This window comes from Saimiri boliviensis, chromosome 12 (genome assembly GCF_048565385.1).
Source record: "Saimiri boliviensis isolate mSaiBol1 chromosome 12, mSaiBol1.pri, whole genome shotgun sequence".
Lineage (NCBI taxonomy): Eukaryota > Metazoa > Chordata > Mammalia > Primates > Cebidae > Saimiri > Saimiri boliviensis.
The window spans coordinates 29,751,272-29,767,778 of NC_133460.1; the positions used below are offsets into that span (position 1 = coordinate 29,751,272).

The 16,507-nt window shown below is 40.1% G+C and overlaps 1 non-coding gene across 1 annotated transcript; it reads right to left on the reverse strand.

Moving 5' to 3' along the window:
• Nucleotides 1–10,005: 10,005 nt before the first annotated feature.
• On the reverse strand, nt 10,006–10,114 carry LOC120367432 (U6 spliceosomal RNA). The gene has a single exon (XR_005581822.1). It is a non-coding gene; the product is annotated as a U6 spliceosomal RNA (small nuclear RNA).
• Between the last annotated feature and the right edge of the window lie 6,393 nt (nt 10,115–16,507).

Below are 16,507 nucleotides of genomic sequence, written 5' to 3' on the forward strand. Positions count from 1 at the left end.
TGGAATTTTACATGTATAAATTTCTGTTGACACCACCACAATCAAGATATAGAACTTTTCCAGCACTACAAAAAAACAAAAAACAAAACAAAACAAAAAACCTCCTTCACGCTGCTACTACCTCTGTATAATCACACTCTCCCTCTGATTCTAACCCCTGGCAACCATTGATCTGTTCTCCATTACTGTAATTTTTTCATTTCAAGGTTGCTCTATAAATGGAATCATACAGTATAGCCATTAGTTTTTAACAGAATCTGATCGTTGGCACCTTGTGTTTTATTGCTATTAGATATTCAAACATCTAGCAATATTCCTTCAGTGGGACAAGGACTATAAAACACTGTACCCTCAAGTCCCTCTGACAAATACAGGAGTTGAAAAAAGAGTTATTATAGTATAAGATGTACTTATTGACTTGGTTCTATTAAAGGATTACATACCTCATTATTGTTCACTTCTGAAAGCCCAACTGCTGGCCTGTTGGAGTCAGAGAAAAACTAGCTTTCAATGGACTCAAGGCTTCAGGTCACAAACTATGATGAGGAAACCATGCTCATCTCTTCCCTACCCCGTTCCCCTGAGCCCCTCCATGAATGTGAGAGCGGGAGAACAGTGTGCTGGCAGAGCACAGTGAAGCTGTTCAGAAAAAGGCATATTCAAACACAACTATTATCTCCATGCCTTTGTCAACAAAGTATTTCAATTTCTGATGAATCTCTCTGTGTTCCTAGAGTCATTTTAGGTGCAGCAAAACAGATTGTTTCTTTGTTTGCTTTTCTATTTGCTCATGGTTATTACTTCCCCCTGAATGGTTCATCATAGCAGCAGTCATAGAGTAATCAACCGGCAGTATATTATTATTTATTATGTATTGAGTGCTATAAAGGCTCATAAAGCTTACCAGGTGCCTATAAGAATGCCAGTCGTTGGCTGCAGTGCACACAGTGGCACTTACGCACTTACCGGGGAGATGCAGCGGGAGATCCAAAGATGAGGCAAGCTGTTCTGGGGAGCAATCAATTCCTTCCAGCTTCCCCCTAGCAGGGGACAAGGATGCAGAGCTCAGGAAACTACCTGCTGTCAGGACACAGAAGAGGAAGTGGACAGAAAATGCACTCTTAATGTAGATTTCATAGGCAAAGGTGGTGATGCCTGTGATAGCAGGGGAGGGGGCATGACTCCTTGAGTTATAAAAACACAACTCTGATTCTCATATATTCTGAATGAGATTCTGTAGTCATGGGGGAGGATAGGGAATGAAAGAAGGAAGGCAAAGATAACTTAAATTTATTATCAATGCCAGCACTGATTTGGGCATTGGAATAGAGAGGACTGGAACCCACGGTGTGTTACAAAAAAAAAAAAAAAAAAAAACAGACAAAAGATGAATAAATAAATGTATTATGTAATGTTTAAGGAGACTGAAGTTGGGTAAGGAGATCAGGCATAAAAAGATGGTTATTTTTGATAAACCAGGGAAGAGTGTTCTGAGATGTGTCCTTTGAGCAGAGACCTTAATAAACTGAGGGAATGAGCCGATGTAAATGTCTGGAGAAGGGTTTTGAGTAAGAAGAAACAGCACATGCAAAGGCCCTGGGTATGCATACTCTTGGCAAGTGGAAGGGCAGTGATCCATCAGTGGGACTGAAGCCCAGTAGACAAGGGGGAGGGTGCTAAAGGTGAGGTTGGAACATCAGCCATGGGCAGACCATGTGTTCTCAGTGTGATGGCAAGTCATTGAAGAGTTGAAATAGGAAAACTGCATGAATCTGTTCATGATTTTAAAAGAAGTTTGCATTGGGTTCTGTGCTAATGTGTGGAGACTAAAGAGGGGTAGGTGAGCATAAGAATGAGTCTGTGTGTCCATGACAAGCACTTGCCAGGATGACATACCCGTTGCATTTCATTCCTACACCAATGCAGTAGATAGATAACAATAGTCTCCGTGTGACAAAACAGTCTGTGACTCAAGCAACTGCTGTAGTTTACTCATGCAATAAACAGGAGCAGGCACTGGCTCACTTCTTCTTTCTTTTTCTTTCTTTTCTTTTCTTTTTTTTTTTTTTTTTTGAGACGGAGTTTCGCTCTTGTTACCCCGGCTGGAGTGCAATGGCGCGATCTCAGCTCACTGCAATCTCTGCCTCCTGGGTTCAGGCAAATCTCCTGCCTCAGCCTCCTGAGTAGCTGGGATTACAGGCACGTGCCACCATGCCCAGATAATTTTTTGTATTTTTAGTAGAGACGGGGTTTCCCCATATTGACTAGGATGGTCTCGATCTCTTGATCTTGTGATCCACCCGCCTCGGCCTCCCAAAGTGCTGGGATTACAGGCGTGAGCCACCGCGCCCGGCCCGGCTCACTTCTAATCTCTCCTTTTATCCCAGAAACAGCTTGGCCGTGGATACCTTGCTTTTGAGAGCCAGAAAGGGTCATTGCCTCTGCATTCTTGTCTCTATCTATTCTGTTTCTCCTTGGGCGATGGAGACCAGATGAGTTTGTCTTACCTTCATGATTAGTTTCCATCCCATTTATCCCTCCATATTTGCATTTGCCAATGTCCTCCCAGGGGGAATCAGAAAACACAGTGCAGTGATCAGCTGAGTATGGCCCTTGGTGAGCACTCTCCTCCCCATCTGGGATTGCCACTTCCCTTGTTTAAAACACCAGACACAGGCAGAGATTCTCCTCTCCTTAACTCTCCAGTACTATCTTCCCAAGAAGTTCAATTTCTCTAGGTTGGCTCATCCTTAGAGCCCAAATTCTGAAATTAGCTTGTATTGTCTGTCAGCAAAAATAGTAACTAACATGAAATCTATTAGAAAATTATGATGTTTGGGAGGCCAAGATGGATGGATCACCTGAGGTCAGTAGTTCGAGACCAGCCTGGACAACATGGTGAAACCCCATCTCTACTAAAAATACAAAAATTAGCCAGGCATGGTGGCACCTGACTGTAGTCCCAGCTACTTGGGAGACTGAGGCAGGAGAATGGATTGAACCTGCAAGGCAGAGGTTGCAGAGAGCTGAGATCATGCTGCTGAACTCCAGGTTGGGCAACAAAGCAAGACTCCATCTCAAATAAATAAATAAATAAACAAACGAATAAATAAATAAATCATAAAATAAAATATTGATGACCTCTAACCAAATCCTTACAGTTCACACAAGGGTGCAAGGAAAGGCATGTTTTTGCAATTTTTCAGCCTGAGAAGAATGGGGAGGAAGCTACCACATTGTGAAATTCTTTCAGGATTGTATCATCTCTGTGATTCTTATAGCAGAGAAAAAATAAAATATTTTTCCCTTTTCCTTTATTCTCAAAAGTTCAGTGGTTGGGGTATACAAATTAAGCTGACAAAAGACAAATTAACAGAAGAAAAAACATATAAATGTTATTGATGCTAATATTTTTACAAATATAGGGGTTTTACAAAAACAACAAGACAACAACAGCAAAGCAAGGAACACCCAACGAATTGGGTAGAATTGTAAGGTCATAGACCATTTAAACAAAAGGTGATAAATTATGCGAAAGTAACTAAAGGAAAGAGGGGAGTTTTGGGCTTCTAGGGACAGTAAATTATGTGAAGGTAAATATCTGAGAGAACTAGTGTAAGATAGGTGTTATTTTAGAAAGGTTTGAGCAGACTCATCTTGGTGCTGACTTTTCATCTTTTTCATGAACATAAAACTTCCCTGGAGAAAGGATTTATTGTGGTCCTCATTTCTCAGAAGTTTCTACTTTTAATCAGATAAGGGAAGCTCCAAGAAGCCTTGTTTCCACATCTCTTGATTCTCAGTTGTCCTCAGCTCAAAATTATCCATATACCAACACGGACTATTTTGGGGTAGCATATTCTCCTTCATTATCTTTGACTGGGGAGTTGCATGAGGGCCAGCTCTGTTCAATCACTTCCGCTTGAACCTGGCTGAAAGTCGCAACAGTGCTCAGCATTCTTCCTTAAAGAGGCAATATGAAATAGTAAGAATTTGGCCTCTGCAATCTAATTGCTATGTTTAGCATCCCAGCTCACTAATGAGGGACATCTAAATTATACCTTATCTAATTGTGCTGTTTAGAATCCTAGCTATAAAATTTTATGCTACAGGGAAGTTTTTTAGGTATTTGTGCTTCAGTTTTACAATCTGTTAAAAGGGAAAATAGCTGTATGTATCGTGTGTGTGCTGGGCGACAGCTTCTGTTGCCATTAACTACGTGAAGGGAGAGCCTGGGCTGGTTGCACTGGCTGCTTTCGCCAAGCTCATGAGCCTGAGGGAACTTAGGGCAGTTGTTTTTAAATACTGCCTGCCCATATTAAGAAGGAAAAGAGCTGGCCGGGCACGGTGGCTCAAGCCTGTAATCCCAGCACTTTGGGAGGCCGAGGCGGGTGGATCACGAGGTCAAGAGATCGAGACCATCCTGGTCAACATGGTGAAACCCCGTCTCTACTAAAAATACTAAAAATTAGCTGGGCATGGTGGCTTGTACCTGTAATCCCAGCTACTCAGGAGGCTGAGGCAGGAGAATTGCCTGAACCCAGGAGGCGGAGGCTGCGGTGAGCTGAGATCGCGCCATTGCACTCCAGCCTGAGCAACAAGAGCGAAACTCCATCTCAAAAAAAAAAAAAAAAAAGAAAAGAAAAGAAGGAAAAGAGCTGCCCAAAGCTGATCTTGCCTCCTGCCCTTGCCCTCCCTATAGTGGTAACTATGGAGAAGAAGGGTTTCTTCTAATCTTCCTCTTGGGGACATACTTCAGTCTTAGAAAGGCAACTGTGCTTTCTTCTTGGGGGCAGGGGCTTTCTTGACTCTGCTCCCTCCTGGGCTCTGCTCATAATGGCACTTCACAACGATTCCTTCATCAGTGCATTCTCTTGGCATCTGCAAATCCCAATCAGCCAGGAAGATTTTCCAAATTCGCTGTGAGGTTTGTATATGAACAAATGCTCTTTTTGACTATGCCTTATCAGCCTAATGATGACCCTCTGGAGGTTTAGGCATGCCTCTTTATTTTCCCCTGGATGGAAATAAGTATAATTTAGAAATCCCTCAAGTTTAGTTTTTTTCACTTTTGATTGCAACACAAGCCTGATGAAACTTTCCCTTATTTTTATTACCTATCAATCTTTCCAATGGAATTATTCAAGAGAAGGGCAGTTAAACCTTGTGCTCAAATTGCACTATCTTACCCAAAGTCCTATGAAAGAAAAAATTTGTTATGTATTTTAAACGATATGGAGTGCATATATCTCCTAGGTAAACCTTGGAGTCTCTACGTTAAGTCTTCCTGTTTGAATGCATCCACTTTCCCAGAGCAGGCTAAGGTGGACTCTTACATATACCAGGGACAATAAAGCACTTCTTACATATACCAGGGACAGTAGCTTGCTTTTAACCTTCACTCTGACCAAGCTCTGGTCCTGACACGTGATCTCAGGTACACGATGGGTGTTTGCCTCGGACCTCGCTCTTGCAGAGAGCACTATTCTGCAGAAACCAGCTTTGCTTCTCATGCTCAGGAGCACCTGTGCAGCAGTTCACTTCTCAGGGCCCTGGAATGTAAATCTTGGGAAGACAGGATCTGGGCACGTTCTGTTCTTTGCTCGTTCTCTCAGCCCAACATCAGGATCTAGCATGGTAAGTGCCCAGCACTTACTGAATAATGAATGAGAACAATCAGGAATTATGGCTGAGATACGTTTCATCTTGTGTTTTGTGAAGGTGTTGTTTGCCCACAGCACATGGAAGATTTTAATGAATTTTTTCACCTTTAGCTATGACACACTGTGGTATATATTTTAATATAAATGGATAATTGAGATAAAGTTATAAATCAATCTATAAAGAAATTGACATCTTCTTTTAATTTAGAACTCTCTTGCCTATCAGTCTTCTCAATAACTGTGCACTCTAGTCCTTATGAAACTGAAGACTGACCTGATTAAGCCAGCCAAACTTAAGCTGCTTTGCTTGCTTTTAACTGTTTACTTCTAGTTGATCTTAAAACTTTATAGCTAAAAGTCACTTAGCTAAACAATATGTACTCAACTTCCACTAGCTTCCTTACAGATAATATATCTGATGTGTTTGTGACTATGATAATGCTTGTTTTAACTTGTTTTTCAGGAGCTAGGAAACAGCTCTTGTCTGGTTTCAACTGGTTGAAACCACCAACCCTTCAACTGGCCCTGTGCAAATGCCTAAAAGGTGACCTTTTGACATCAGATGGCCAAAAACTCCTCCTCAGATCATGGGAATGCCACTATTTTCTGAACATGCATTCTGTGAAGAGTCATGACTCCCAGCTACACTTGCAAAGACCAACGATTACATCATCTTTCCCCACTGCCAATCACTTTTCCCTGTGCCTGGACCACCTTACTCCTCTATCCCACAAATATCCCTAAAACCCCATCTTCAGGGAGATGTAATGGAGACCTTTTCTCCCATTTCCTCACTTGGCTGCCTCATCAATAAACTCCCTTTTGTAAAACTCGTATCAGTGATTGGCTTACCATGTATGGGCAGAATAAGCTTGGTTTGGTATCACTTATTAATCTGATAGTCCATGGACAAATGGTGAGTGCTCACTCTAATTAAGTTGCTTGGTAGGCTTTATTATGTAATCTGACAGGTCAATGAAATTATTCTGTCTAATTCAAGGAAACTTGAGTTGGTATACATTCCTCCTTAGTCTTAGTGAGATACTTTGGAACTTGGCTTTGGTTCAACTTTGGAAGCTCCTAGTTTTCAATGATGTTAAATCAAGGAAATCACTGAGAAATCCCTGTTTTTATTTGATTTCTCCTCTGCTGCTATTACTCTGTCTACTTTTATTCAATTTCCCAGGACTTCTTGCCTAGGGATGTTAGTATCCTTCTGAAGAACACTCAGGAGAACAGTACATGAAGGAGGAGACAGTGGAAAACTATTTTTTGGTAGAGATGTACCTGTGGTGGATAGAATTTCTAAAAACGGCACTCAAGATTCCATGATGGAACCTGTGGCTATGAAGAGATAGTATTCCCATGGCTCTGTATGTTATATAGTACAGGTGATCTTGAAAAAGGGAGATTATTTGGGTTGACCCAATCTAACCATAAGTCCTGAAATGCACAAAGCTTTCTCTAGTGTGACAGAAATTCTTTGCTTGGCCAAACATTAATCAGCCTCCTGAATCTTCTTTTAGGCCCATCTATCCATTTCCTTATAAAATCCGCGTTTAGCAAGAACCCTGCTAAGTCAATTTAGCAAGAACTCCCCATCCTTGATATCTGTCTGGACTCCTATCCTCCACCATCTCCCAGGTCATGTCTGATCGTCTGTCTTCAGCAAGAATCCTGTTAGGTCGGTTCAGCCAGAATCTCCTCTACCCCTGATGTTTCTACTTTGTAATTTCTCATTCACTGTTCCCACCCTGCTCCCTGGCTATAAATTCCCATTTGCCCATGTTGTATTCAAAGATGAGTCCAATCTGTCTCCACTCATTGCTTCAGTCCCCACGTCTGTTGTGGTGGCCCCGAATAAAGTCTATATGACTGTGCTTTAACAAGTGTCATTGAATATTTTTTTCTTTAACAGGAGAAGAAAGCAGAAGGAAATGCCAGGTGTAAAAAGAAAAGCTTCAAAGCACTGTTGCCAGTATGAAGACGGAGGTGAGCATTTAAGAAGGAATGTGGGCAGTGTATAGGGGCACAGCATGGCCCTAGCTGACAGCCAACCAGGCAACGAGGGCCTCAGCCCATCACCATAGGAACTGAATTATGCCAGCACCCTGAATGATACTAAAAACCAATTCTCTCCCAGAGCCTCCACAGAAGGGCCCAGCTTGGTCACATCCTGGTTTCTGTCTCGAGAGATCCTGAGTATAGAACCTAGCAGAGCCCTCCTGAACTGGACTTCTGACCTACAAAAATGTTAGCTAAGGAAAACAACTTTGGTTTTTTGCTGCTAAACCTATAGTAATTTTTTACACTAATGAAAGAAAAGTAATACACACTAGTTTATGTGTAATTAAGTTCTAAATAGAATAGGTAAATGAAGTCCTGAATATCCTACTTTAAAAAACTAAATTAGAAGGTGGACCCCTTTGTGCCATAAAGAATCGACATCACAAAAGGATGCAAGGTCCCTTTAAAGACCACTTCCTGGAGTGTTTGTTGACAGATCATTACTTGCTTAACAGAGGAAGAAACTGAAAGCCTAAGTGTTTCTAAGCTCTTGCTGACTAAATAGCGATCAGATCAGAAACAAAGATAGAGTATGAGATTATAATAATAACAAATGGACATTTCCACATCCATTTCAGTTTTTTCATTTTACATAACTGGATGTGAAAATTTCAGAATCTACACCCAGCATCCTTTCAAGCCATATCTAGCTGAGGCAGGAAATGGCAGCTCAGGAGACCTTAGAAATACAAAGAAGAGACAAGGAATTCTTGCCTTTGGGTTCTTTTCTCCCAATGCTTTTGCCTCTTAAAGATGGCTAACATTGAACTTTTGACCCAGAGTTGCAGAGACGAAGAAGAATTATCAAGAAACTCAGGAGTTAAAGTGAAAAATCCCAATATCAAGGCTCTTGATTCTGAGGAAGAGAAAAAGGGAACCCTTTGTCAATTCTCTTCTTTCAGGACCACACCAGGCCTGCTTGACTATGACCTCATTAAATTGTGCATGAGGTGCAAATTGCCCTGACGTTTCAGGTAAATAAACCAAGGTTCCAAGATGAAAACCAATTTGTTCATGTTTATGAAACATTTAAATAAAGGGCAGACTCGGTTTGGTTCCCAAGTTCATGACATTTCTGTTATAAAGGTGCCTCTCTAGACATCTGCAGAATTGGACTGCTGATGAAGAGAAGTAACAAAATCAACATTAGAGCAAGAGCAATTCTATCTTTGTCACAGTGACCTTAGGGTTTAGGGCTCAGACCGGGCTGCAACAAATTCAAGATTTTGGCTAAAAGATTCCTAAGTGCTTTGATACCCCCTCCTCCTATGTACATGAACAAAATTGATATTGATCCTAATAATTAGTTTTCATAATTATCCTTAACGGTTAGACTTAGGATTCAATTGATCCCGAGAGACATTAGGTGGAATTAGCGTGTAGTCAATCAAAACTTAAGATGGAACTAGGGAGCATACATTGCTAGGATCTTCAAATTCTCTAAATTCAAATTTTACCTTCAGGATACTATTTAAAGTGTTAAAATTTATTCAAACTAGGTAAACATTCTTTTACTTTCCAAAGTAATTACAGCTTGGTGAATACTGAGCTATTCATCATATAAGCCCAATCTTACTATATACTTCACCTGGCATTAAGTAGACACCCCCTAAGTATTTCTCAAATTAAGAGTATTGGTCTCTAGCTAACTCCAGTCCCTTCTCATAACCCCATGGGTTCCATGAAGCAATCAGTCACGCACTCACCCACTCTCTGACTCATTAAATCATTAAATAATTAAAACCCTATGGTGAGGTTTGTTAAATTTATATTCATTTCCCTCACCCTCTTGAGTGATTTTTTTTTCTTTTTGTGGTTCAAATAAGGGTTTCGCATTTATTAAATGATTTCTGTGTGGCAAATAAATTCCCATAAAATATTGACTAATTTTGATACTGGTCTTATGCGAAAGGTTATATTTGGTGCCACTAGGATAACTGAGCATACTGCAAACCACACATTCATGTGTTCACTTATTCATTCAACAAATATTTACTTAGTGCCAGTTGTTTGTCACACACTATGAATGCAAACACAGAGATGATTGACAAGTCTTCCATCCTTTACAGAGCTTCCAATACATGTGTGAGAGAAAGAGGAATTATAACCAAAGTATTTCTCTCTAACATACTGGGGATTTCAATTAAAGTTAAAGTTTAAAAAACAGGAGCAGACTCTGCCCCTCCTCTCTGCTTTTCCCACCTAGGGACAAGCTCCTTTTACAACACACTTTCTTTTTTTAAAAAAAATGTACATATTTTTGAAATTTAAACTAGACTTTTTTTTTTATTGCTTTTTAATTTTCTGTCATCCTTGCACAGGGGCCACGCTCATCTTCTCTGTATTGTTCCAACTTTCGTGCACGTGCTGCGAAAGAGAAGCACAACACGCTCAGAGACAGATCCTGTACGCAAGAGCTCCAGAGGTTCTAGGAGCAGATTTTACTCTCCCCATCAATTTACCTTCCCATATTTTCCCAACTTTTGGAAGCCTGATGATATTTTCTTCTTTGTCTTGTCACTATGTAGGATTTATGGCTTTTTGTTAAAATAGTATTTAAACAAGGACCCTAAGCCACTGCCTTGAGAAATACTTTTGAACTGAGACCTTTCCTGTGTGATGGGTATAGCACGTGTTAATAAACTTCTGCTTGTTTTTCTCACTTATTTAATCTGACTTTTGTTTTCAGGAGAATGTCTCAACTGTCTAAGAATCTAAAAAGGGAAAGAACAGAAATTATGTTTCCTCCTTTACAATTTGGCACCCAAGGTGAGGCCAACAGAGACATCCTGCCTGTTCCGGGACCTACAGGTGAAATCCTGGGAGAACTGGAAGATGCAGCAGAAAAGGGTAAGAGTTCTCACCAAGTTCAGCTTCTCCCAGGCTTCTATCTGTGGTACCTGGCCAAGAAAGATGGTAAAAAGTTTCCTCATCTCTCCTTTTCCAGGTTCTGATTGACAGGAGGAAAACATTTACAAATAATAATAAAATTAGTTCTTTGAATCTGTGACTCTTGTAGATTTGTTTAAGTATCTATTTGGTTATTGATCTTCAGTTTAACAAGGATGATCTTTGTTTTCCTTGTCTGTCTTTCTGCGTGGTTTGTCATAGGAGGATTACAATATGCTTCTTCTTTCATCTTGTTTAAGCTTGGCTTTGTAAGCAGCAAATTTTTTCTGTGGTCTGTGCCACCTTCAGGGCATAAGTTGTCTGGCTTATGACAGGTAGCCAGCTGGGAGTTCCGCTAGACCCAAAATGGTTGTTTGTCCAGATGTGCTGGCTCTCAGGAATTTGTCTTAATTGTCTCAACCTTCATTGCCCTGCTAATAATAAAAGTCTTTATTTCTCAGGCCATCTTCGGAAAACCTTCAGATCTTGAAGGGGATCGCACTTTTGCACCCTCTTTGGGGATGTAATTTTTGTGTCTGGTTATAAGCCATAAAAAGACTTCCTGATTTTAAGTCACAGTTAAAGGTTTACTTTGGAATTGGGACTTTTGTATCTAGAAGATTTTTTTTGGTGTGTGGGGGTCATCCCTCATAGTCTTTAGATGTAAATCTTAAATGTGACTTTGAAACGTGAACATCTAGGGAATTAGCTAAACAGCATTCCAACTGAGATTAGGATTTGAAACAGAGTTAAAGTGCTTTGAACCAACCACAAAATTCTTTCCTCAGAGAGTACCTTTAGCTCAGGGGAGATACATTTATAAAAATTATTCATTTTAAACAATCAAGGTATACCTTTGATTTAAATTTTGGCTTATATTTAGAGCTTAATAGGAACTTTTTTGTTTATTTTTTTTTTTAGCCTTCTCTCCTAAGCTAAATGGAACCATATGCTTAGAAAAATGAAATAGTTTATCAAAACATTTTAAAGACAAAGAGCTTTAAACAGTAATTACACTAGACCTCTAATAAACAAATTTACCCTACCTCCAAGACTCTTTCTTTTGTGTAAATTTAAGAAACGAGAAGACAAGGAACAGGAATGTTTGGTGTTTGCCCAGCTAAAATTTTATTAAAAAATTCTAAGAGCTCTATAAAGTCACCTTAATTAAAAGCTGATATTTAGGCTCTATGTGTATGCATGTATTTTTAAGATCTGTCTTCTCTATGACAGCTTCTCAGTCAACTGAATTCCTCTCTTCTTAAACCCCTGCTAACTATATGCACTCCTTCCATCTGTTTCACCTCTTGTTGATAAAATTTTTGCCTCTAAGACTTGTTCTTCCATTCACTTCTGTCTGTCCTTCTTTCCTCTTACCACCCACAGTGTTGCAAGAGGAAAGACTGCAGCATTGTGTACCTAAAAAAGATTTCTAATAGCCCTGGGATCCCTGGAGGAAAACAGAAAAGGCACCACAGACTCCTCTTTTGGGGAGGAACCTCCGGTTTTCCTCATGGAACCCCGAGTTGTGGATAGATAGGTTCCTGTCAGCTGTAAAGCTCTATTTTTTCTTTCTTTCTTTTTTTTTTTTTTAACATTGAACTCTGTGACTTCTTTGGCTTTTATATACATGCATGTGTACATTGGTAGGTGGTGTGTTGTGTCTACATGTATGTATATGTCTATACACATGTTTGTGTTTGTCTACATGATACCAGATTAACTTAAAGATAGTAAGTGCACATAAATTAAATAAATAAGCCCAGATATTTTTCCAGTTCATGTGACTTGAGTAAATCATTTGGCAAATAAGACTAATTTAATACTGTTGGTTTAATAAAAATTACGATGTCTTCTGAGCTCATCAGCAAAATATAAATATATTTAGCTTTCAGGTTCTTGCTTTTATAATACTTGCCTAATCTAACATACAATAAAACAAAAGTGGTTAATAGAAAACTTAACTTGAGATGATGATCAAAGTTGCCTAAAGTCTTATGAAATTTTCCAAAAGTAATTGTTAAAATTAAATAAATAAAATATATATTTAAATAAAAGTTTATATGTATGATTTTAATAATAATCATAATTTTTAATGTTTACTTTTAAAAGTTTCTCAAATCTTTTTTGTAAGTACCCTTTGAGTTTTGCTAAGCTAAATTAAATATTTAATATTCATTAAATATCTAATTTCAAAATAAAATATATTGCTAAGATATTACTAAATAAAATATATATTCATAAATTGTTAGTATGTGACTGAGTTAAAAATTGTTTACTGCCTAGATTTTCACTATGAACCAAAGTTAAGAATTAAAATTCTGACTAGTATATGGTAACCAAAACTAGAACTTTAAAAGAAATAAATTATGTTTTCTTCTCTACAATTATGAGAAAAAAATAAATACTTCTATGTTGACAAGATTCAGAGAAGAAATGTAAACACAGAGAAAGGACCTAACAGAGATAGAAGTGGGTAGCAGAATGATGAAAGGCTCTTCAAAGGAGTCAAAGTCAAAGTGGAGTTGTGAAAAATAAATAGGAATCATCCAGGTGGATAGGGAAGAAGTGAAGGACAAAGCATATGCTGTTGAGTGTGATATTCTAAGGGACAGATTGGGAAGCTCAGACGTGGCTGACTGATGTGTGAGAACAAAGCATAAGATAGAGACAGAAAGGTCCATCTAATTCCTGGGTGCTTCCGGCTGTGCTCACACAAGGGCTGGGCAGATAACCATGGCGCCCAACAAGGTCCTGGCAGAGAAGCAAAGCTGACAGATGCCAGCTCCTGCCTATAGTTGGGCATTGTCGCTGTAGGGTGAGGCTAGGCTTGCTTGAAGCTAACCATTGTGGCTGGCCCAAAATGAGAGACAGGCCGCAGGATGTGACAGGAAGCAGTGCAGACCTCTGCCACACATCGTTCATGCATGTGACTTTGGGACTAGGTTTTCCATGATCCCCAGACATTGCCAGGAAGCCTGGGAGACCCAGCTGAGGTCAAGATGAAATCTGGATGGGACCTGAAACAGTCCAGCCCTAGGGCCAAAAATGTGGAGAAGGGTCAGACAAATGACTGCATTTCCAGACCTGCTGAAACTTCTGGCCCCTAAGACCTCACTGACCTTGGCAGAAATCCAAACATGGCTTCCTTTTTGAGACAGGTAGGATCTTGATTCAAACACTGACGGTGGACATTTGGACAGCACAGTGACCAGACATTGGAAGTGGATAAATTTGGCCTGGACAATGATTTCAGAAAAAGAAACCTGAAACCTTTTTAGCAGAACATAAAATGTTCAGTTTTTCCTACTCCATACCACTCCCAATTCCACTCTGCTCCTTTAACACATTCATCTTCCCTTCCTGCCCTCACAGTGTTTGAGTTTACCACCTCTGCTGGACAATAGATAATGGAACTCCAGTAGACACCAGGTTAGCGTGAGGAAGATCAAATAAAAAGAATCAGAGAAAAAGTAGTCAGGGGTATGAGGGAGGCCAGGAAAAAACATTGTAACTGCCCAGTGGGTTCACCTTGCCCACTCCCTAGACAGAGTCAATTTATCAAGAAGGGGATTGCAATAAAGTGATTCACACACAGCCGGCTGTGTGGGAGAGCAGAGTTTTATTATTACTCAAATCAGTCTCCCTGAGCATTCTGGTATCAGAGTTTTTAAGGACAACTTGGTGGTTGGGTTAAGTCCATGAACCAGGGGTGCTGACTGGTCAGGTAGGAGATGAAATCACAGGGAATTAAAGCTGTCCTTTTTTAAAAAAAATTATTTTTAGACAGACTCTTCCTCTGTCGCCAGGCTGGAATGCAGTGGCAGGATCTCTGCTCACTGCAACTTCCACCTCCCAGTTCAAGTGATTCTTCTGCCTCAGCCTCCTGAGTAGATGGGACCACAGGCATGCACCACCACGCCCAGCTAGTTTTTGTATTTTTGGTAGAGATGGGGTTTCACCATGTTGTCCAGGAAGCTGTTCTTTTGCACTGAATCCATTCCTGAGTAGAGTCCACAAGATTCAGGATGAGCCATTTTATCCATCTGAGTGGTGCCTGCTGATCCATCAAGTGCAGGGACTAAGCACTGATGTTAGAAGCAGTTTAGGGAGAGTCAGAATCTTGTAGCCTCCAGCTGCATGACTCTTAAAACTGTAATTTCTCATCTCATGCCTAATTTGTTAGTCCTATAAAGGCAGTCTAGTCCCTCAGGCAAGAAGAATGCTTGTTTGGGGAAAGAGGTGTTACCATCTTTGTTTTAAACTATAAACTAAGTTACTCCCAAAGTTAGTTCAGCCTATGCCCAGGAATGAACAAGGACAGCTTAAAGGTTAGAAGCAAGATGGAGTGAGTTAGGTTAGATCTCTTTCACTGTTTCAGTCATAATTTTGCAAAGCCATTTTCAACATGGTCACTAAGTACAGAGGAAGGCATAGACAGCAAGTCTGACATCAGGAATTGATCGGGCAAGATGCACATTTAAAGTATCCGTTGGGTGCAGCACTGAACAAAATCAAATCAGATCTTGTTTAGTGACTGTTCTAGAAAAGCAATCCCTGTGGCATCACCAGGAATTTGAGATATAAGGACCAAGTTCAATAGAGTCCATTTGCTTTATTTTATCCTCTTCACTAGGACTCTCATTAATGAATTTGGGATTTTGTGTACGCGGTCCAGAACCAAGTCTAAAGGAAGAACACTGGGTATTTTCCATAGGTTTCTATTTCTGCTCCTTTCACGTAAAGCTTTACATTCGCTTTCCGCAACTTGGGCCCAGTCTGTTCTGTACCTTCCAAGCTCTACTCCCTTCCCTAGGACAGCTTCCTGCTGCTTTTGTTCAAGGCCAAGGTAATTTGAGCCATTTCTGAAAACTTTTATCAATTTCCCTATCCAGGACATTTGGCCACTTTGCTTGACAGCTGACACAGGCTTTCCTTCCTCCTGGTTCAAGGGCATAAAGGAAGAGCCTCCTAACATCTGACAATGGGAAAAAATTTGCAAAGATGACTCACCAGCAGCCTCAGGGGTGAGGGATTGTCTGATTACAGTGCCTCGGGGAGTGAGAGGGCAGGTGCTGGAAAACTTCCCTAAACTCTCCTAACTTCTTAGGAGTCATTTTTTCTCCTCCCTGAGTGGGAGGGAACTGAGAAAAATGAAGGAAGCTGTGCCTTTGTAAAAATTCTACCCTGTTTACCCTACTTCCACAGATTCTCTCTGTGAGATCGAGCCCATAGAATCAAAACTCTCCCAAGAAACCTGTATTTTCACTCTCTTTTTCCCAACTATTCTTTCACAGTTGGCTTTCTGGATGAGAATGATCCCTAAAATCTGTCAAATAATTTCTCCTCACAGCTCTGTAAGGCTTTCTTAAATCTGTAGAAATTTTGCATATTCATTTTCTCAATTACAGCTGTCATGTATAACCATGCTAATGATGACAGAAATCATTTAATTCTTCTATTGCAGGTACCACCCTAGAGGTTATTTACGCCACTAAATTTGATTCATCCAAGCCTTATCATGGAGACATTTTATTCATCCTATTTTTTAGATGTGGAAACTAAAATCTAGATATGCACACAGAAGGCTCAGGCAAGGGCATCCAGCATTTCAAGTCATTTAACTTTTCTATTATAGAGCCAGGACCAATGATTAAGTGCCCTGCCTCATCACCTTGTGTTGTAGTATACCAGATTGCTGCAAACCTAACTTATAGAACAGCATTTCCCAAACTATAAAACTGTGTTTAAGAGTCACCTGCAGGTTTTGTTAAATGCAGACTCCAATTCAGTAGGTCTGGGTGAGACCCACACATTTGCATTTCAGACAAGCTCCTGGCTGAGGCTGATGCTGAGGGCCCAGGGACCACAGGTTGTGTAACAAGGCA